General features: G+C 51.2%; 1 long non-coding RNA gene across 1 annotated transcript; it reads right to left on the bottom strand.

Annotated features, from left to right (window-relative positions):
* Positions 1-2145: 2145 nt before the first annotated feature.
* LOC118640786 lies at positions 2146-16124 on the bottom strand. The gene is made up of 3 exons (XR_004961442.1): positions 16024-16124; positions 6594-6722; positions 2146-3047 (listed from the first exon to the last, which is right to left on the bottom strand). It is a non-coding gene; the product is annotated as an uncharacterized LOC118640786 (long non-coding RNA).
* Between the last annotated feature and the right edge of the window lie 6731 nt (positions 16125-22855).

Raw genomic sequence — 22855 nt, 5'->3', positions numbered from 1 at the left:
GGGGATAGAATGGGGTGGGGCCCCGGGTTGAGGCTCCAGGAGGCTCAGATGACTTCCCCAAAAGCAGCAGGGCTCAAGCGTTTTTATCCTCCTGCTCAAGAACTTTCTTAATATTGGTCAGTTGCATAACCTGTTACCACAGGAAGGCCAAATGTCAGTTTCCCAAATGTCTTCAAGCTTCTTCATTTTAATGCAGATTTCCCCCAAACAGCCCCACATTTTCCTTCCAAAGTCCCCTCTTACTCAATAAACGTTTATGACATCGGTGGCACTTGGCCACGGCATTCCTCAGGTTCTGTGTGCCCCCCCCAGTGTATTCCTTTCTTCTGGGACCAGAAGCCAGGATCAGGGTCCTCCCCACAGCCTCAGGAGCTGGCCCGTGGACACTTCGACCTTGGACTTGTGGCCCCCACAGCGGTGAGAGCACACGTTTCCGTGTAAGTGTCTCAGTCTGTGGTACTTCGTTCCAACAGCCCTAGGAAACTGATCCACACGTGACACGTTCACTAATACACACATGACAGGCTCCACCCAGTTCTTACCACTGAGAATTCCTGGGATTAAAGAGCACGTGGGTTTCAAAGGAAACCAACATGAGCTGCCAGTGGGGCGGGGAGGCCCGGGGGCCAGGGGCGGGGCCACCAGGAGCCAGCGGTCTGGTCAGAACTCAGAACCTGCCCTGTGCCATAGGCAGTGTCAGCCCTGTGTGAAGCCGGGGTCTTGGAGGAGGGCTCAGTTTTCCCCACAAGTGACTCCAATTTGCAGCAAAATGAGACACACTGAAAAAAATCTGGAATGATAAAAATACCTGATGGGATTTTGATAGGGACTGTGTTGCATCTGTAGATCAATAATCATCCTCTTAGTAACATTGAGGCTTCCAGTCCATCAACATGGACCATCTCTCTATTTATTTAAGAACTACATTAACAATATTACTGACTCGATTGCCTATGCTATTCTTTTTTTTTTTTTTTTTTATCCTCACCCGAGGACATTTCTCGATATTTTGTTCAGATAGAGTGGGAGGGAGAGAGAGGAAGAGAGAGAGAGAAACATCGACGCGAAAGGGACACATCGAGTGGCCGCCACCCACACGACCTGACAAGGGCCGGGGACAAACTACAGCCGAAGTACATGCCCTTAGCGGGAACCGAACCCGGGTCTCCGTAGACCGCAGGCCAACCCTCTAACCGCTGAGCCAAACCAGCCAGGGCGCCTATGCTATTCTTTATATCACCGTCACTGTTTTGTAACTACCAATCTATACTTTTAAAAAAAATCCTCACCTGAGGATACTTTTCCATTGATTTTTTAGATAGAGTGGGAGTGGGGGCGGAGAAAGAGAGAGAAACATCAGTGTGAAGAGACACATGGATTGATTGCCTCCTGCACAACCCCAGGGCCAGGGATTGAACCCACAACCAAAGTACGTGTCACTGACCAGGAATCGAACCCTTTGATCCTTGGGCTGATGCACTAGTCGCTGAGCACACTGGCCAGGGCCCTTTCTCACCCAGCCTCCCAACCCCCACCCCTCTGGCAATCATCAGTTTTCTATGAGTCTGTTTCTATCTTGTTTGTTCCTTTATATTGTTCTTTAGATTCCACATATAAATAAAATCATATGGTATATGTCTTTCTCTGACTGATTTATTTCACTAACATAATGTCCTCTAGGTCCTACCATGTTGTCACAAATGGTAAGATTTCATTCTTTTTTTATGGTCAAGTAATATTCCATTGTATATATGTACCATAGTTTTCTGCCAGGGGGGTACTGGAAATATCAGGGGGAACACTTTGTAAAGTATATGATTTTCTAACCATTATGCTGTACATCTAAAACTAATACAAAATAAATTGAATGCACCCTGGCTCAGTTGGTTGAGCATCATTCCATGCACTGAGAGGTTGCTGGTTCGATTCCTGGTCAGGGAACATGTCTGGGTTTCAGGTTCGATCCCTAGTAGAGGGCTTGCAGGAGGCAGCTGATTGACAGTTCTCTCCCATCAATGTTTCTCTCTCCCTCTCCCTTCCTCTCGCTCTCTAAAATCAGTTTTAAAAAATAATAATATTGAAAGTGAACTGTAATTTTTAAAAAATTTTAATTAAAGAAAAATAAAACTAACAAAAGTTGGACAAAACAAAAATAAGAACTACATTACTTCAGCAACTATTATGCTCTGGCCGGTAGCCTAAGTCGTGTAGAACCTGCATTTTACAGATGTGGTTTCTGAACCGATACAGGTCAGGAAGCCGGGGAGGACAGCTGGCTGGAGCCACTGGAGTTCCAGCACGGCTGTCTCCCGGGGCTTCCGCCCCGCGCTGTCGCCCCTTCGCACTGCGAAGGCGCCTGACAGCCCCCACTTAGAGCTTCGGGCGTGTCTGTGGCCTAATCAGTTGCCTTCAAAAAGAAACAAGTGATAAAGACAAAAGGGAGATTGGGTTATCTATAGTAACCTGGAAATATGTCCAAAAAGTAGACATAAGGAAGCCACAGAAACTGTCCTACAACCTATTTGTGTACAACCAAAGGCAGATGTGTGTCTGCACTTAGGGAGGCCTGGCAGGAAACGGATTTCTTCACTGTGGTTCTCTCTGGGGAGGGTCACATGGAGCAGGGTTAGCAAGAAGGACTCTCGCCTTTCTTTGGGGGTCCCCCTCTACTGTCACTAGGATGCATCACCTTTACAATGAAAAGAATTTCAGGTTGAGAGGGAGCTGGAGGAAGATTTTCCCCTTGTTGCCAGTTGCAGAAACTTGATAATAGGAAGTGCCTTGTTTCCCCTTCACAGCTGTGGTGACTTTGGAGTCATTCCACCTTGCAGGGGTCATCGTGTGCTTGCACCTTGCAGGGTGAGGGCAGGAGAGGAAGACACACACTGAAGGCGCAGACCTGCACAGTGGCGCCCCAGGTCCTCTAGGAGGCTGACGTTCGTGAAGCGTAGCTGCGGTCCTCAACCTGACATTGTAGATGGTCCCTCTGGACATGCAGGCCACTCACCCTTCCCCAGCTGCTTCACCCAGGGGCCCTGCAGCAGTTCCTGTTTGGGGACGAAGGCACCAAATGAAAGTGGCAAAGAGGAAGCTGTGTCTGTGACAGTAAGAGTAGGGTAGGGGGAGGGCCACCTTCTCTCTGCTTTTTGGGGGTGGGATGCTCCTGGGCTTACCTGCAAAGGCTCAGCAGGACAGGGCTGCTCCCTGCTGCTACCTCAGGGCCCCTGGAGACTACAGAATTGGTGAGCCCTTCACTCTGACTCTCCTTCCTTCTGTTATGGTCCCCACCCAACAGCCATCCTCATCCCCATTCACCCGCCCTCCCCTCTGCCGGGTACTTCTCACACTGCACTGAAATGACCTATTTCTTTGACCACTTCCAAGACTGGCCTGTGAGGTTTTTGAAGGCGAGAACTCTGTCTCACTAACCTTCGCTTTCCGAACGCCTAGAATCATGCAGGGTGCATAACGAGTACACCCGAAATGCTGATGGAGGGGCAGATGGAGTGAATGCAACGGAAGCTGACAGATTCCCACCCAAAATGAATGTTCCTCCAGCTGAAACTCTCTCCCGCTGCTTGGATGTGGCCCCACAGTCAGCCTGCAGCCCAGCGAGTGTGGGCCAGGGGATGGGTGTCTCACACGCAGCACAGCCCGAGGACACTGGTGTCTGTCCTGCTGGCCCTCCCGACGGTCCGGAAACAGAGCAGGCTTACAAACATGAGAAGACAAGCCACAGATGGGGGGAAATATTTTCAAAACACACATCTGATAAAGGACTGGTCTCCAAAATGCACAAAGAACTCTTCAAACTCTCCGGTAAGAAAACAAATAGCCTGATTTTAAACAGGGCAGCAGTTCTAAACAGACACTTCAGCCAAGATGTGCGGGTGGCCACTAGCATATGAAAAGATGGTCAACAGCACATGCAGCAGGGAGCTGTAGACGAAAACAGTGGTGAGACACCGCACACATGCAAACGGCCCAGCCCAGAGCGCCGGCACCAGCAGGCGCTGAGGACGGGGAGCCCCGGGACTCTCCTCCGCTGCTGCTGTAGATGCAAATGGTGCAGCCACGTTGGAAGACAGTTTGGCAGTTTCCTACAAACACTCTTGCCATACAATCCAGCAACCACACTCCTTGGTATTTACTCAGAGGAGTGGAAAACACGTTCACACAGAAACCTGCGCACAGATGCTTATAGCAGCTTCATTCATAATTGCCAAAAGCAACCAATATGTCCTTGGAAACAACCAAGATGTCCTTCAGTGGGGGACAGATAAACGATGGTACATCCGGACAAGGCGTATTATTCACACTAAACAGAAACGAGCTATCGAGCCAGGAAGAGACGTGGCGGAAATACATGCATACTACCAGGTGGACGAAGCGAATCTGGAAAGGTTACATGCTGTATGATTTCCACTTGATGACATTCTGGGAAGGAAAAACTATGCAGACAGTTGAAAAAAAAAAGTGTGTTTTCAGGTTTGTGGGGAGAGAGGGACAAATAGGCAGAGCAGCGAGGCCGCTGTGTATGGTATTGTAATGGTGTTTTTAAACACGGGACAAAACCCACAGAACACACAACAGCACGAGTGAACCCGACTGTGAACTGTGGACTTCAGAACAGCGTATGTATCGCCTTGTCCCTTGTCACTCATGTCCCACCCTGATACAGATGGTAACAGTAGGGAACTGACATATGATTGTCCTGAAATGTTAAAACAACATGAAACAAAACGTAAGATCAAAGGTTTCATTTGGGGACTGGAGATTCAAGTGCTGGGATTGTCCGCAAAGACGGGGTGCTGTGCTGTCGAGAGCATCCCCGGCCAGCGTCCTGGGCGGCGGAACGAGCACACAGCGGGGGTGGTGTACACAGATGGCTTTTCCCCAGCTCCCGAGTCCAGAAGTCTGAGCTGAAGGTGTCGTCAGGGATGTTCCCTCCACTCTGGGGCCCCTGCTCGTGTGGAGTTCTCCCGCGCGTGTCTGTGTCCACATTTCACCTGGGACCTCATCTTTACCTGATCTCCTCTACAAAGACTCTATCTCAGATAAGGTTCACTCTAAGTGCCGGGGCTCAGGACTTCATAGACAAATCTAGGAGGACAATTCAACTCGTGGTAACAGAATACCCAGCACCACTGGCAGAATTTTGTCACCGAACAAAGTCGGTGGTTCCACGGCCGTCACGCAGAGAAGCAACGTCTGAGAGAAGAGGGTTCACCCGCCAGGCAGCCAGACGAGGAGGCTCAGATCACCCCCTGGAACAAAGACCTGGAGTGCGTTTAGAGGGCGAGAGCAAGGGGAAACTGTACATATCCATGTATTCTAATCAGGGAGTCTGCAGTGGACAGTCTTGGAAACAGGCCACCTAGGGCAGGAATGGGGAAGGTGAGAGAAAGCATAAAGGAAGTCCAGGTTGGCTGGGTCGGTGGGGCGGGATCCAGGTGCTCAGTACCCCTCGCTTCTGAATACTGGCCGTGAGGACTGGGTCTGCACACAAAGGTTTGGCCAGACACAACTTTTGGTTCTGGCCACCTGGTGGGGTCAGTTGGATCCACTTGCTGGGATCTGAGCCTGGGCGAGCCCCTGGGACCAGTGTGATCCAGCTTGGTCTGGGTCTCTGAGGTGTCGTGAAGGAGGCCTGCTGTTATCTCCTAACAGACTCTAAAAACTCAGGGAAGAACTATCAGGGTCTGGTTTGGGGTCCTTCTGGTAAAGAAAATGCAAAGAACAGAAAGCCTTGTGGCTGCCGGAGCAGGTGCCCCGGGCAAGTTCAGCCAGCAGAGCTCAGGGCTACGGCTCGCTGCCTCTGGCCACACAGCCCTCGCTCCCCCATCCCTGCGTGGCTCCCACTGTTTCCGCCCCAGGACTCCGCGTCTCTCCATGCGTCAGCCGTCAGCCGTGCCTCGCCCCTGCCTGGGCAGCCTGGCTGGGGCCGGGGGATGGAGCAGGAGGAGGGTCGAATGTCACAAAATATGACGTACTGAGCAGCCGGACCATGGCGGGTGGCTGGACCACCTGCCACCCAAGGGCCATCGTAGCAGAGGCCACTTTGCCCTTTTAGGGCTGATTGCAGGTCAACAAGGAGACCCGTCTCGAGGGGCGGTGCAGGGGGTGCTGGCTCTCCAAGCCTCCCGGACCAGAAGGACCCTGTCCTGCAACGGCTGTCCGCTGGCTGGGATCTAGGGGTGGGGGCTGCATTGGCCACTACGTACAGGGCGTTGCTAAAGGAAAACAGCCGAGCCACGGGTCTGGCTGCACCTGCCCGGCGCCGTGGAGGCCACCGTGGGGCTGGCAGGCTCCTCGCCCAACCAAGCTTGATAGACTAAATGCAGCAGAAGACCTGCAAGGAAGCCCAGCAACCTTGGGAGCTGTGAGCCTTGTGTGGGTGACAGGCCTGGCGAGGGAACAGCCTGGCTCCTGCCTGTTCTCTGAGGGGGCATTTTGCTTGGCAGACACCATGGCCCTAAATACAGGCAGATGGGTGATCACCTGCAAATGAGACCACCTGCCCAGAGGGACGTTGGCTTAAGTTTTTCTTGGACAAATAATTGTATTAATGAACAAATATTTGTATACCTCACCTCGTTCCAAAAGAAATGTCTGCATCTTAGGGGAAATTGATGTTTTGTATGGTGAGGAGGGCTGTGTTCTGGAAGGCTCGGTGGAAAGGCTCAGTAGCCATGGTCGTACTCGGAGCCCTTGGCCGTGGCCTGAAAGGGAAAGTGGGAAATGAAACAACAGCCTGAGCAAAGCGGAGCGGGCTTGGGGGCCTGCGCAGCTGGGAGGGGCTGCCTGGGCCTCCCTCCCCAGGGACCCTGACCCAGGAGGGGTTCAGACCTGGGCCTCCCTCCCCAGGGACCCTGACCCAGGAGGGGTTCGGACCTGGGCCTCCCTCCCCAGGGACCCTGACCCAGGCGGGGTTCGGACCTGGGCCTCTCTCCCCAGGGACCCTGACCCAGGAGGGGTTCGGACCTGGGCCTCTCTCCCCAGGGACCCTGACCCAGGCGGGGTTCAGACCTGGGCCTCCCTCCCCAGGGACCCTGACCCAGGAGGGGTTCAGACCTGGGCCTCCCTCCTCAGGGACCCTGACCCAGGAGGGGTTCAGACCTGAGCCTCCCTCCCCAGGGACCCTGACCCAGGCGGGGTTCAGACCTGGGCCTCCCTCCTCAGGGACCCTGACCCAGGAGGGGTTCAGATCCAGGGCTAGAAGCTGGTCACATGCTCAGAGTCAGTATTTTAGTAGTTTTCACCTGCATGCTACGACCTCCAGCTATGAGCCCCGCCCCTCCTGCCCTTGCTGTGCCCGTGCTGCACGGGGAATACTTCCTCTGCTTCAAAGAGCTAGAAGTTGCTGGTTACACGTTCAGTGTTTTAGAATTGACTTTCACATTTGGAGTTTAAGCAAAGATAAAACTGATCTCTGCCAAAGGGCAGTTTATCATCATCAATGATACCTTTGGAAAGCGTAAAAGACACCTCTCGGGGAATTAGGGGTTTTAGTGTGCATTTAGTGATTAGTCTTGCTTTGCCATATTATTTTATTCATTCACCACACAAAGATTCACCCATGCTTATATATACTGTCAAAACTTCACAGCTATTTAAAATTTTTTGCTTCATTGAGATATGATTGACATATAACATTATATTAGTTTCAGGTGTGCAACATATGATATATGTATAAATTGTGAAATGGTCGCCACAATGAGTCTAGTTAGCATCCAGCACCATGGTGACGAATGTGTCTTTCTTGTGATGAGAACTTTTAAGACCTACTCTCTTAGCAACTTCAAACATACAGTACAGGATTGTTCACTGTAGTCACCAAGCTGTAACATTACATCCCATGACTTACTTATTACATAACTGGAAGTTTGTACCTTTTGACCCCTTTATCCCACACAAATATTAAATTCCCAGCGAACCATCTTGTTTGTTTCACAAGCAGAGAAGTCACCGGGGCAGGAGGCACTAACTCCTGTGTTTACTCTCCGTGGGTGTGCACAGCGCTCAGGGGGGGAACCCAGCCATATCACATGTGCCCCTACCTACCGGGGTCGCAGCCTGAACAGAAAAGCTGGGTCATTCTGGTCACATGGCTTCTGCCAGTGCCCAGAAAATCCATCACAGGACAATTTCCCTTCTCCATGACTGGGTCCCACCGAGGCGGTTCGTCTAGGACCCAGGGTTGTCATTTATTAACTGGGCTTTAAGGAAGGTAAAAGGAATCAGAAGACAGGTCCCTCCCTGGCCTTCCCTGCTGTCATTCCAACCTTGTCCTCTGGGAACGGGGATCCACAGCAGACAGACCTTCCTACGGGAAGGCCTCTGGTGGAGAGGGGGCCCTCCGTGGATGTCATCCGTCAACCTCACACACAGGGTGACCTTTGCACAGGGGCTGAGGGCCATTTCTGTTGCTGCCTGAATGGGTTTGAGCACAATGGCAGCACAGAGAGCGGCGAGCCCAGCCCAGGCTGCTGAACGCTGGGCCGGGTCACCAGACCACTGACGGAAGCAAAGAGGGGCCGAGCGCAGGTGAAGACGAGGAGTTGGGGGTCCTCTGGGAGCACACAGACATTGGCACAGGCTTGCTGGTCTCTTGGAAGAGGGCAAGACCCTAAACATTTCCAGCTCTTAACCAAGCTCCTTCCAGTAACAAGTTTCCAGAGTCAGAAGAGAACTGATACTAGCCCTGGCCTGGTGGCTCCGTTGGCTGGAGCATCGCCCCGTGCACCGAAAGGTCAGGGTTTGATTCCCAGTCAGGGCACACACCCAGGTTGCAGGTTCGATCCCAGTTGGGGTATGTGCAGGAGGCAACTGGTCAGTGTTTCACACTCACATCCATGTTTTTCTCTCACTCTCAACCCCTCTCCCTCTCTCTCTCTCTAGAATCAATAAAAGCATGTCCTTGGGTGAGGATAAAAAAAATACTAGTAAATGTCACATGACCAGACCAGCTATCCCCAGGGTTCTTGGGGGAAGGAAATAGTCTTTCTCTCCCTTAAAGAAACAGACCCCAACACTTTTCCATTGTTATTCTTTCTTTATATCCCAACACTCAGAACTCTTGTGACATTAGCCAGTTGGGGCTTGTGTGAACCATGCATGGAAATCCAAGTGGCCCTCAGCCAAGGAGACAGACAGACAGACTTGGGTCTCTTTCCCTCAACCTTTTCACCTGGTCAACTTGAAATACAAAGTCTACTCTGGGCGGGGGGTGGTGGGGGGGAGGAAAAAGGACTTCACCGTAACCTGGCCCTCAGCTGGTCATGTTGCAATGACATCTTGTTAAGTCACACTGCGTGTGAGATTATGCAGAATGCATTCTCCGGAAGCTGAGGACCGCTCTAAGGACAGAAATGAAACTGAACCTGGCACCGGGCATCCCTTAGGTGAAGGTCCAGCCCCCGAGCCCCCGGGCTGTGTCTGTGGGTGCTGCCCAGGGGGCCCTGTCCATAAGGCAGCCCTACAGCCCTACAGCCCTTCAGCTGGGTCAGGTCCAGACTCACAGGGCCGGTCAGGGCTGGGAGTCATCTATGGCCACATCAGTGACCTTCCTGAGCTCAACACAAATAATACTTTTTGTAAGCAGACCTCATCCGGAATTTGAAAAACATCCATGATCAGCTCTCAGGCCCTATTTCCAATTTATGATACTTTTCCTTTAGCCTGAGCTTGGATTCTCTCTCACAGGCCTTGGCGGTGAGATGATCGCTCTGGGCTCCTCTCTTGCCCATGACTCCCCGCCCCGTCCTGCCACCCCCCCCCACCCCCCCCTGCCTTTGGCCTCTCTGCAGGCCGGAGTGGGAGCACATGGGGAGCGTGGGTGCAGTGAAGCTGCCGCCAAGACAGAGTCTGGTAAATGGGAGACGAATGCATCCGTGCGGTCAGCAGGGACTGGCTAGGTGCTTCCTCAGTGTGGGGCCAGGGACCAGGCAGTGAACACAGAGACAAACCCCTGTGCTCCTGGGGGGTGTGGGGTGAGTGGGAGCGTGATGCCCTCCTGCCCACTACCTGGGAATCAAAAGGAGGCAGGTTCAGCTCTGGACGGGTGGGAGTGGAAGAGAGCTGAAGGACCACCAGAAAATGATGCACATTTAGGCCCGACAGCGGGCCAGGCACCTGTGACTGTGGCAGCCCAGGTGGGGTGGGAGACATAGTACAGGGAGGGACTCTGGCTCAAATCCGCCCCTGCTCATCTCCAGCTGTGTGTCGCTTGGGGAGTTACTTAATCTCTCTGGGCCTCATTTCACTCATCTGGAAAATACTTTTTTATTCTCTCTCTCTCTCTCTCTTTTTTTTAATCCTCACCCAAGGACACTTTTGCATTCATCTTCAGATAGAGCGGGAGGGAGAGAGGGAGGAAGAGAGAGAGAAAAACATCCATGTGAGAGAGACACATCGACTGGCTGCCACCCGCACACCCCGATCCGGGGCCGGGGACAAACTGCATCCGAAGTACATGCACTTAGCGGGAACTGAACCCGGGAGTCTGATCCACAGGCTGATGTTCTAACCGCTGAGCCAAACCAGCCAGGGCTGGAAAATACTTTTAATGATATCTGCTTTAAAGAGTTGTTGTAGAGATAATGTTGGGAAAGGGCCAGGCACGTGGAAGGCATTTTATAGATAATATGCATCATAATTTCGCACAGACTGCTTACAGCATATCTGGGAGGAATTTCAGACATGGTCCAGGTCAGTGGCTCTCCAACTGTCGTCTGCATCAGAGCTATCCAAAGGGCATATTCAGAGGAAGGTTTCTGGGCTCCGCCCCCCAGAGGCTCTGATTTCATGGGTCTGAGAATGTGTGTTTCTAACAGGTTTCAGGTGACCCAGATGCTGCTGGTCTGGGACCACACTTAGAACTGCTGTGCTAGCTTCAGCTGTGGGTTTTAGAGAGCAGAAGCCTGAGGTCAGAGTGCTTGCTCCTTGCCCATGGTCAGCAGTGTAGGCCCCCCAGCCTGGTCCAGGCCCAGGTCGGCAGACAGGAGAACAAAGTGCCAGGCCCCCAGGCAGTCAGGAGGCAAGAAGCCAGACTCCAGGCAAAGGCCAGGAGGACCGAAGGGTCCAGCGAGGGGAACAAACTTGACAGAGAGCGCAGGCCCGTCTGAGGAAGAGATAGGCCTCGGTGGGCCGGAGCCGCTGCAGCCCAAAGCTCTGGGCTCAAGACGCTGTGTAAGTGCGTGAGGGGAGTGAGTGTGTGGGTGATGTGTGGGTGTGTGAGAGGATGAGTGAGAGTATTTTGTGGGTGTGAGTGTGACAATATGTAAGCGTGTGAATGTGAGTGGGTGTAATTTGTCAGCTCGAGCTGCCAGAACAAAGCACCGCAGATGGGGTGGCTTAAACAACAGGGATTAATTTTCTCACAGTTCAGAGGCTGCAAGTCTGAGATCAAGGTGTCCATAGCACTGGCTGCTTCTGCCGTCTCTCTCTTTGACGTGTAGACGTCCGTCTTCTCCCTGTGTCCTCCCCTGCTCTCCCCTCTGTGCCTGTCTGTGTCCCAATCTCTTCTTCGTATAAGGACCCCAGTCCTAGTGGATTAGGGTCCACCCATAAGGCTTTTATTTCACCATAATCAACTCTTTAAAGGCCTTTTCTGCAAATACAGTCACATTTTGAGGTGTTGGGGGTTAGGACTTCAACATATGAATATTAAGGGGACACAACTGAGCCTAGCACAGTGTGTGTGTGGTGTGCGTGCACATGCGCGTACACCCTGTAAAAGCACTGGTGTGTAAGAGATCTGACTCTTTCTTGTGTGTGTGTGTGTGTGTGCACCCTGTAACAGTGATGGTGTGCAAGTGATCTGACTCTCTTTTTGTGTGTATGTGTGTGTACGTGTGTGCACCCTGTAACAGTGATGGTGTGTAAGAGATCTGACTCTTGTTCTTGTGTGTGTGTACACCCTGTAACAGTGATGGTGTGTAAGGGATCTGACTTTCTTTCTTGTGTGTGTGCGTGTGTGTGTGCACCCTGTAACAGTGATGGTGTGTAAGGGATCTGACTTTCTTTCTTGTGTGTGTGCATGTGTGTGTGCGTGTGTGTGCACACCCTGTAACAGTGACGGTGTGTAAGGGATCGGACTCTCGTTCTTGTGTGTGTGTGTGTGTGCACACCCTGTAACTGTGACGGTGTGTAAGGGATCGGACTCTCGTTCTTGTGTGTGTGCACACCCTGTAACAGTGATGGTGTGTAAGGGATCTGACTTTCTTTTTTGTGTGTGTGCGTGTGTGTGTGCACCCTGTAACAGTGATGGTGTGTAAGGGATCTGACTTTCTTTCTTGTGTGTGTGCATGTGTGTGTGCGTGTGTGTGCACACCCTGTAACAGTGACGGTGTGTAAGGGATCGGACTCTCGTTCTTGTGTGTGTGCACACCCTGTAACAGTGACGGTGTGTAAGGGATCTGACTTTCTTGCCTCCCCTGGTTTGTGAGTTTATGAGGAGGCTGAAGAGGTCCAACCTGTCACAGGTTAACTTGGTTCTTCAGGTCTCAGGGTTCGAGACGACTCCCCCTCAGTTCATGTGGCGTTGAGCCCCACCCCAGCACTGCCTTCCTCGGAGACCGTCCCTGACACTGTCGCCTTCCGAAGCCCACCCTCCTGGCACAAGAAAGGCTGTGTGGGAAGGGGCTGCCTCCAGAAGGTGCCCAGCCTGCTCCCCAACCCGCTCCCCAGCCCGACCGTCCACTGGAGCTCTGCTCACGCTTCACCATCTCGGTGTGTCCCTGAGGCCACAGTCTCCATTGCTTCAAAAGCTACAAAAGGCATTTTAGACTCTTTCTAGTTAGTTGAGCTTGTTCTGCAGAGAAGAGCTGTTTGTGGGCTTGGCGGGATGTGGCAATAGTTCACTTCGGCCGTTTGAGGGGCGTGTTTTCCCTCCGGGATGGGTCATTACCTAACAGGCCGTTCTCCACAGGAACTGAGCAAAGGCTGTGACACAATCACAACTGCTGGCTGTTCCCAAGACAGCTGGACAATGTTTGCTCGTGGGCGCAGCATGCACTGTCAGTACAAGCTGCACGGCCGGGTCCCAGGCGGGGGCCACAGGCCACAGGCCAGCAAGCCCCGGCGGCAGGCAGCAGGCAGCCCGCACGCTCCGCCAGTAGCTCCGGGCAGGGTGAGAGGTGCAGGGAAGGGCGGGAAGTGTGTTCAGGTGGGAACCGTGGCGGGAGACGTGGTCAGCAGCCTCCTTCTCGACAGGCTGCTGCTGAGGTGGTGACGCTGCCTTTCAGAAGCTTCCTCAGTCCGCCCGACAGTCGGCCCGACAGTCGGCCCGACAGTCGGCCCGACAGTCGGCCCGACAGTCTGCCTGAGTTTCCTTATTAATCGTCCATTGTGTGCGGAATCCTGGGAAGCAATGCAAAGATATCTTCTCAACAATTTAGATTTTCCATTTCTACATCATATATAAAGAAACCTATTTGCGTCTACAGACATGTATTGTAACTCAGGGTCCTCCAGAGCAACAGGTCCAGGAGGACCTATATAGATGTGTGGAAGGAGATATGGTTTACACATAACACTGTCGCTTTAAGGTGTACAACAAGTTTAAGGTGATTTGAGAAGGAGGTTTGTGATGAGGAACTGGCCTGTGCGATGTGGAGAAGCCCACAGCCGCTCCTGACAGGCTGCGGGCCCAGGAAAGCTCTCGTCCCAACCGGGAGCCTGAAGACCAGGAGGCTGATGGCCACAGGGAGAAGGTGGACATCCCAGCTTGAGAACAGAGAGAGAATTTGCCCTTCCTGGGCCTTCTTGTTCTATTCAGGCCCTCGGTGGATGGGCAGTCTAGTCATTATGCTGATGTAAATGCTGACCTCTTTCTGAAACACCCTCACAGACACACCCCAAGAATGTTTCACCACTATCTGTTCATCTCTTAGCTGGTCAAGTTGACACATAAAATTGACCATCACAAGACAAAAGGGAACAGACTGGAAGGGAAATTAAAAAATAATTTAATTGATTGTATTGACGTCATGGGATTATTGTTAAACTTTTTTTTTTCTTCCTGACTTACTTTGTTATTTTTGGGTTTTAACATCAAAGCAGGTTTTTTAAGTACGTGAAACCTCCATCGTTGTGATCACTGCAGCCTGCTCGGCCCAGGGCTGCCCTTCCTGAACCCTGATTTCAGCCTTAGAGGATGAGGGTCAGTAACGGGGGATGATCCAGCAACGGCAAATGGGGGCCATTCTTGGGCAGAGCGTGGACGTACCCTACAGACAGTGGGGTGCCTGGGTCTTAGTGGAGTGAAGACGTGGTAACACTGGCTTCTTAGCAAGACAATGCTGGTGGCCATTGGAAGGTTGGGACTCCATATCCAGGCCAGTGAGCAGTGATAAGGCCGGTGGGGGCAGGACAAGCAAAGTCTGATCCGAGGACCCAGCTCTGGGGGTCAGCGGGATCCTGCCTTACTGGGACTTGCAGATCAGTCAGGTGACAGGGTGAAGCTGGGCAAGCTGGGGGGCCAGGCATCTCCCCCATTGTGAACACACCCCCACACCAGGGTTCCCCCTTATGTCCTCACACAGCCCTCCATTTCTGCTGCTGACACAGTTCTCGTGGGATCCCCAGACTGCCCCCCGACTTGTGTGGCTGGAATGTGTCCTCCAAGGCTCAGCATCGGGCTCACCTCCTCCAGGAAGCCTTCCCACCCAGGTTCCTTGAAGCACTCTCTCCCTCCTCTGATTCCACGGCACTGACTCGCACCCTCCACCCTCCTGGGTTTGCTCTGCTATTTACGTTTTGAACATGTGTCATGTCTCTTAAAGTGTAGCATAAGCTCTTTGTGTGAGATTCAACATGAATTAAACCCTCTCTGCCTCTCAGAGTCAAGAGACGACCGAGTGATTGATCTGTTGTCAATGTGCCCATCTGCGGGGGACGGGGGCTTGTCAGCAGCACCTGTTGCTCTGCAGTCTGCAGTGTCCCTGGGTGGTGGGTCCTGGACAGGAACGCACATCCTGGGCCAGTCACAACCTCCCTGGATTTTCATGTGTCATCAGTGAGATGGCAAAGACCAATCTGGGTGTTAACTCTTTTTATCAACAATGGTCCCTTTCAAATGGGGGCCTGTTAATGGGCCAGAGATGAAAGTGAAGCTGTCCTGAGCCAAGCCCTCATCTTCCCTCCTCCCCTTCCTTCCCTTCCACCCACAGGAGACTCAGAGAAATATCCAGAACCCTTGACTGGGTGGGTCCTTCAAAGGCAAACTCTCCGAGTACCAGGATGGCAGATGGCAGTTTGGTGTCTGTCCGCACTGGCTTTGGCGGGTCCAACTGAGGCCTGGGTTGGGCCCATGTTCACTACTTATAGCGAAGCAGTTAGTGCAGAATTTCCAGAGGAAACCAAAGCTAGGGTTTGGTTTCTACTTAAATTGAGCAACTTCCTTCTAGGGCACTCAACCTCCTCGACAAAACACTCTTTATGAACACAAGCCGTCCTACGGCACCAGGGCTGTGACGGTGCATTTAACACAAAGAGTCAACACACCTTCAGGAGGAAGTGGCACCTGTGGCTCCTCCTGCTCGGGGCTGTTTACACGACCTTGACAATGTGAAGACTCCAGACTCAGCTGAGGTCACAGTTCATGGGCAATATGGAGGCAAAGGGCAGCTAAGCCATCATGTTAGAATTCAACAAAATAGTGTTATATCAAGTCACAGAGGGCATTTCCTATGTCACTGGCAGCCACCTAAAGATCATTTAAACCCATGCTAAAATGACCCCAGGTTTTCATTACCCGAAGCCTCCCTTTCGGTTTGGTCTCCTCCGTAGGGTACCTGAGCCTCGCCCTGCCCCTCCAGCCAAGCCCACCCCTCCTACCGCGTTCTAGCCGCTCGACCACGCCCCACCCCGTTAACCACGCCCACCACCACACTCACCTCGTTGACCACGCCCCACCACCACACCCACCTCGTCCACCACGCCCCACCCCGTCGACCTCGCCCCACCACCCACCACACCCACCCCATGGACCACGCCTGCGCAGGTCGCCCCCACACTCACTTGCGAGGAGCTCCCCAGCCCTCCCCGCTCTGAGAAGAAACAGGTACAGTCCTGGTTAGCGAAGTCGGTTGCTTCAAAAAGGCCCAGGTTTGTTGCCTATGTTCACTGGTCATGCATATATGCATGTAAGTTCTGTGGTTTATCTCTCCCCCCAACCCCCCTTCTCTGAGGCTTGTCAGCTGGGGGTGGGGCGGGGGGAAGGGGAGGAGGGTGTCGATGGGGGAAAAATGAGAAACATCTGTAACAAAAACAAATTAATAAATACAAATAAAAAAATATTAACGTTAGCGAAGAGTTCTAATAATTTTCCCACTTACACTGTAAACACTATACGACAAAAAGACACCGTCAAGAACAAACTGCATCACAACAAAGATGATTTTTTGCTGTGTTCTGCAGCTCTTGAAGAAAAGTATACTTCAAATTCCATCTGTTTTAATACTTAAATTATTTCATTGAAACTTAAAAAATATACTCTACAAAAAAAAATTGAAGTAATGTGTATGGTGTTTTCTCACAAAATTAAAAATGAAACTGACATTTGACCCAGTGATCCCACTTATGAAATATATTCCTATATTTTTTTTTATCCTCACCCGAGGACATTTTTTCATTTTTTTGTTCAAATAGAGTGGGAGGGAGCGAGAGGAAGAGAAATAGAGAAACATCGATGTGAAAGGGACAGATCAAGTGGCTGCCACTCGCAGGACCCAACCAGGGCCGGGGACAAACTGCAACCGAGGTACATGCCCTTAGCGGGAACTGAACCCAGGTCTCTTGGGACCGCAGGCCAACGCTCTAACTGCTGAGCCAAACCGGCCAGGGCTAGGAATATATTCTAAGAAGCCTGAAACAACAGCCAGAAAGAATATATGCACCCCTATTCACAGCAGCACTATTTACAAGTGCTAATATCTGGAAATAGCCCAAGTGTCCATCAATAGATGAGTGGATAAAAAAGCTGTGGTACATATACACAATGGAGTACTATGCAGCTGTAAGAAAGAAAGATCTCTTATTCTTTGAGAGGACATGGAGGGACCTGGAGAGTATTATCCTAAGCAGAATAAGCCAGTCTGAGAAAGACAACTATCACATGATTTAACTTATTTGTGGAATATAATGAACAAAACAAAGTGATGAACAAAATAGACCCAGAGACATAGAAGTAGGGTTCAGACTGACAGACTCCAGAGGGAGGGGGGGCGAGGGGGGAGGAGGGAAGAGATAAACCAAAGAATTTATGCATATAAGCATAACCAATGGACCTAGACAACAATACTGAGCGGGGGTGGGGGGAACAGAAGGAAGGTGTCAATGGGGGAAAAAGGAAAAATATCTGTAACAAAAATAAATAAATTAAAAAACAAACAAACCCAGATTCCTGGGTTCACTTTGCTCTGACCTGATCTTAGCCGTGTTTGGACTAGTTTTGTTGATGTAAGAGCTGTTTTTAGTGTTTCCAACGCTTTCCCTTTCTGTGGACCCCTTGACCTAACTCTCCAGCCACTAGGGTTGGTCATCACTTTCACCAACTTTGAGCTTTCACTTCTGGTTGCTTATTCCGTCTCTCCCTCACACACATAACGTCCCCGTTCAGCTTCGTCTCTCGCTGCAGGAACAGCTGTGGTCACAGATAGTCCGTCAGCCCTGTCTGCCTTTAGATAGCAGAGTTCCTGTTCTCTGGGTGGTTGTCACAGGGACTCGTAGGGACTGTCGTTCCCAACAGAAGAGCTTCTCCGAGCAGCAAGTGGTTTAGCTGGCCGGCCGGGTGCCGTGCCACTACATGTGTGCCTGTGGGGTTTCGGACAAAAGAACCCTGGTGGTGTGCAGATGACAACCACGTGGACATAGAGAGACGCACAGCCGAGCACTCTGACCAAGGGGCTGTGTCAGTGTACACAGGCCCCACAGTGAATGTCCTGTCTATGGTGCTTATTGGGTAATTGCCTCCCTTTGGGATTCCATGTAGGTGGTGGTTCTGGAGATGAATATTTACTGCACAATCCAGGAAAGACCTGGGAGTTGAAGGAGGTCAGAAGAATTCTGGAATGTTCCGTCCTGGTTTCTAGTCTTCCCATGAAAGGACTGCCCATCTTGCTCTAGGTGGGCTTTGCAGTGACAACCTCTGTCTAAAACTGCTTCACTTCTGCAGTCATTAATACCCGGTTAACTGCTCTCAGCCACCCACTAATTCTAGGTAGTGGAATTTAAGCACAACCACCTTCTGGCCCCAGGTTCCAGAAGGTTCTGCATGAAAATATGTTAATTATGCACCAAGCACTGCTTTGAGCCCTTACCATAATCTTTCTCACTTAACCTCAAAACAACCCTATAAGGTAAGTGCTGTTATAACCCTCATTTGTAAAAAACCCTTAAGGCAACTGAGGCTGGTAGCTTGGCCATGGTCGCCCTGACAGAACCAGGTGAACCGGGAATTTGACCCCTGCCTCCTGGCTTTAACCCCCACACAGCAGCAGTGAAGGGTGTGGCTCTCGGAGTCCACGGTCCCAGGTTCACATCCCAGCGCTGCAACATGCTGGCGCTGCGGTCTTGGGGGAGTCAATACAATTCCCCTCCCTGGGCCCTGGTTTCTTCACCTGCACCGTGGGGATGATAATAATAATATGACCCTGATCTGGAGGCTGAGATGATTAAATTACTTAAGAGCTATAAAATGCCTGTCACATCGCAAGCATCGTATCTGCCGAGAGTTATTTTTCTTATGCTGCCCCTACCTCTGACTTTAACACAAGAACACATTTTTAAACTTTTTATTTTAAACAAACTTTAGACTAACAGAGAAGTTGCAAGAAAATAACAATGAATTCTGTACATCCTTCAGGTCCACAGACTGTTAATATTTTGTCACATTTGCTACCTTTTTCTCTCTCTACGTACATGCTGCATTATTGTTGCTTTGCTAAACCATTTAAGAATTAAGTTGCAGAGTTTTGCCCTTAACTTCTAATAACATTCTCTTAACCACAATGCAATTGTCATATTCAGGAAATTTAACATTAGTACAACATATGACCAAATATGTTGTACTAATCACTAATCCAAATCACCGACTGGCCGGATAACATCCTTTAGAGCAATTACTCCCCCTGCTCTGGGCTCCCACCCTGGGTCACAGGCTGCTTCAGCTGGGATAGTGCTCAGCCTGTTTCGGGCCGGATCACGCAGTCTGTAGGATGCCCCTCAGCTGGGCCCGTCTGATTTGTTCCTCATGACCAGTTCAGATTATGCACTTTGGGCAGAAACGTTACATAAGTGATATCTCCTTAGTGAGTCATGCAGGAGGCACATGATGTTAATGTTCATCTGTGGGGAGATGCTGTGGGACTATAAATATCTGGTTCCTCTGAAACTGCCCCCAGCGGTTTCTAAGCAGACTGGTAGGCACACACTGCGCCGGCCGCCGCACCCTCCCTCACGTGGCATGTTCCTCCTGTGTGCCCCTCCCCTGCTCTGAGGACAGGGCCTGCTCCTCGAGTCCCCTCCCCTTCCCACCTGTCACAGACGTTTTCACTGAGCAGGGACCCCAATAGTGCCTGCTGAATCAAAATAAATAAAAATTATATGACCTCAGTTCCTGGATATCAGCATCTCAACAGGAGCGTCTTTCAGAAAGATCTCATCTATAGCCAACGGAGGTATACAAATATCCTTCTGTTCAGCAGCTGTGAGCGTTCAGACTGAGAAAGCTTTTTTTTTTATCCTCACCAGAAGATATTTTTCCATTGATTTTCAGATAGAGTGGGAGGGAGGGAGAGGGAGAGAGACAGAAACATCAATGCGAGAGAGAGACCCATTGACTGGTTGCCTCCCGCATGGCCTCAACCAGGGCTGGGGACAAACTGCAACCGAGGTACGTGACCTTGACCATAATCGAACCTGAGACTCTTTGGTCTGTGGGTTGACGCTGTAACTGCTGAACCAAACCGGCCAGGGCCAGACTGAGAAAGCTTTGAATGTAATATATATAAAAAAAGAAAAAAAGGAAGAGAGAGAGAGGAAAGGAAGAAAGGAAGGAAGGAAGGAAGGAAGGAAGGAAGGAAGGAAGGAAGGAAGGAAGGAAGGAAGGAAGGAGAGAGGGAAGGAAAGAGAGGAGGGCGTGAAATATCAATATAACTAATTATATATTAATATGAGTATGAATATTAATGAAATATGACCACCTCCCAACCCAGAAATTCTGCTGCTGGAGTCAGTGGCAGCAGGGAGCAGCGACCTCTCCCCAGAGAAAAGACAAAATGTGGTAGATGCACACTCATTTATTCAACAAATATTTATTAAAAGCCTGTTGAAGGCTGGCACTGTTCATTGCTGGGGCCATAGCTGTGACTGAGACAAAGTCCCTGCTCTCATGACACATACATTTTAGTGCTCACAGACAGGAAACAAATATCACCCACATGCTCCTGTGTGCACGCGCGCGTGCGTGTGCACACACACACACACACACACACACACTGGGGTGCAGTGAGGGGCAGGGATGGAACACTCCACCATCAGAAGTAATAAACTAGCCCTGGCCGGTTTGGCTCAGCGGTTGGAGCGTCGGCCTGCGGTACGGAGAGACCCGGGTTCGGTTCCCGCTAAGGGCATGTACCTCGGTTGCAGTTTGTCCCCGGCCCTGGTTGGTCGTGCTGGTGGCAGCCACTCGATGTGTCCCTTCACATCGATGTTTCTCTCTCTCTCTCTTCCTCTCTCTCCCTCCCACTCTATCTGAACAAAAAATGGAAAAATGTCCTCGGGTGAGGGTGAAAAAAAAAAAAAAAAGAAGTAATAAACTAGATTTACAAACATAATACAAACATTGAAAAAAGACAATAAAATTTGTAGCACAGCCCGGCTGGTGTGGCTCAGTGGTTGAGTGTCAACCCATGCACCAAGAGGTCACCAGTTAGATTCCCGGTCAAGGCACATGCCCAGGTTGTGGGCCCCATCCCCAGTGAGGGGTGCAGGAGGCGGCCAATTGATGTTCTCTCTCATCGATGTTTCTATCTCTCTCTCTCCCTCTCCTTTCCTCTCTCTCTAAATCAATAAAGAAAAAATATTTTTTAAAGAATTGATAGCACAGCACCTTAAACACACACACAGGATGATGTTAAACAAGCATATATGTGTATACATTCAGATACACATACATCCAAGAACATGCATGCAAACATGTTAGTGTGCAAACCTACAGGGGAAAGAATGGAAATTTGGAAGGGGGGAATATAAAATAAAACAAGAGATGGGCTCTGTCTGGATATATGATAGGAGGCCAGGAACTGAGGTGTACCAGCTGAATGCACCTGGGGTCCAAAAAGAACGGGGAACGGAGATTTTGTTGCCAGGTACGAAGAAATGCCCACACTCTCCCTCCTCCGTGCTTTCTGGTCTGGGGCTGTCCAGAGGCCTCTGTGCTTCTCCCCTGCCCTGGGAGGTGGTCTCTGGGCAGCACGGCCCCCAGGCTGCCCCTGAATCAGAGCAGGAGGGGTCGGCGCCTGAGGCAGCGAGCCCCTCCCAGCCTCGGCACTGCCACGTGTTCACTCAGCTCTGTCCACGTGCCAGCGCCATCACCGACTCGATGGTGATCTTGGGGCCAGCTGCTTAGTCTTGCTAAAGTGTTTCCCCGTCCGTGAAATGGGAAGGGTGGCAGTCATCGCGTCAGAGGGCGTATGCGGAGTCCGGGCCAATGCATGGGAAGCCCTCGCCGCAGGGCCTGAGCACGGTGCATTCTGGGGGTCTCAGGTACTGGCATTCTTTTGCTCCCTAGAAAGGGTGCCACACTAGCTTAGTCCCAGACATCTCTGCATGTTTGGAACTTGGCTGACACACCGTGGGCAGGGGACTGGTGACTTCCGACAAATGACGACTATGACTTTCACCTCCTGAACACAGCAAACCAGCCATGGTGGTGAGCGCCCAGATGGGGCTGGAGCTGCCTCCAGTACAAACCTCACCTGCGCGTGTTTCCGTGCAGGGACCGGAGGAAACCAAACTGCCTCATCGATCCGGTCTGGGGAGCTCTCGAACTGCTTCTGGTTGTTCCACCGTGCTCAGGACAGCTTCCTTTTCCTAGAACTTTGGATGGGAATCACATAAGCAGTGGAGTCAAAGCACCAGAAAGAGGGGTTGTGTGTGCACACGCGTGCAAGTGTGTACAGGCCTGTGCGTGGTGAGTTTTCATTTCATGGCACCTGCACTCACCCCTCAGCCCAGGAGGAGGGGGTCAGCCCGTGTCTGTCCTGATGTTGGCAGGATAGCTTCAGTGGGAATTATGGCACCATTTTGAAATCTGTGCGAATCAGATGCATCCGGTTGTGGCGAGGCAACAATTACGGGGCAATCAGGGCTCCCCTGGGACACAGGATGGCCGCTCTCTGTGGCTGAGATTACAGAGGGCAGATTCTTCTGCTCTCTTTGTGGTGGGGACCGAGGACAGGAGGGCTCCCTGGGAGGAGCGGGCGTGCAGCTGCGAGACCCACTGCTGCATTTCCACCCTCAAAAGCACAAGTAAACAAGTGGAACACACGGGGTTGACCCCCCCAGAGGTCTGCAGAAGATGCCAGATTGTGAACTCTGCGTGGTCAAGGACTGTGCCTAATTCATCTTCCCCCAGAAGCTGGCACAGGGCCTGGCTCCATGTAGCTATTCAGCAAGTGTTAACAAAACAGAGTCAAAGGCAAAGGGAGTTTGATTAAAGCTTAAAACAAAAAGTAGCTGTCACATCCTGTACAGTGCAGTCGGCTAAAATGAATTCCAGCTCTTCAGACATTAGAGCATCCTCCTGCCGCCTTACTGGCTTCTAATATCCTTTTTTTCTTTAGAAATG

Source organism: Molossus molossus, unplaced genomic scaffold, assembly GCF_014108415.1.
Source record: "Molossus molossus isolate mMolMol1 unplaced genomic scaffold, mMolMol1.p scaffold_m16_p_23, whole genome shotgun sequence".
In the NCBI taxonomy this organism is placed as follows: domain Eukaryota; kingdom Metazoa; phylum Chordata; class Mammalia; order Chiroptera; family Molossidae; genus Molossus; species Molossus molossus.
Note: the sequence above shows the minus strand (reverse complement) of the source record. Positions and strands in the feature narration are given on the sequence as shown.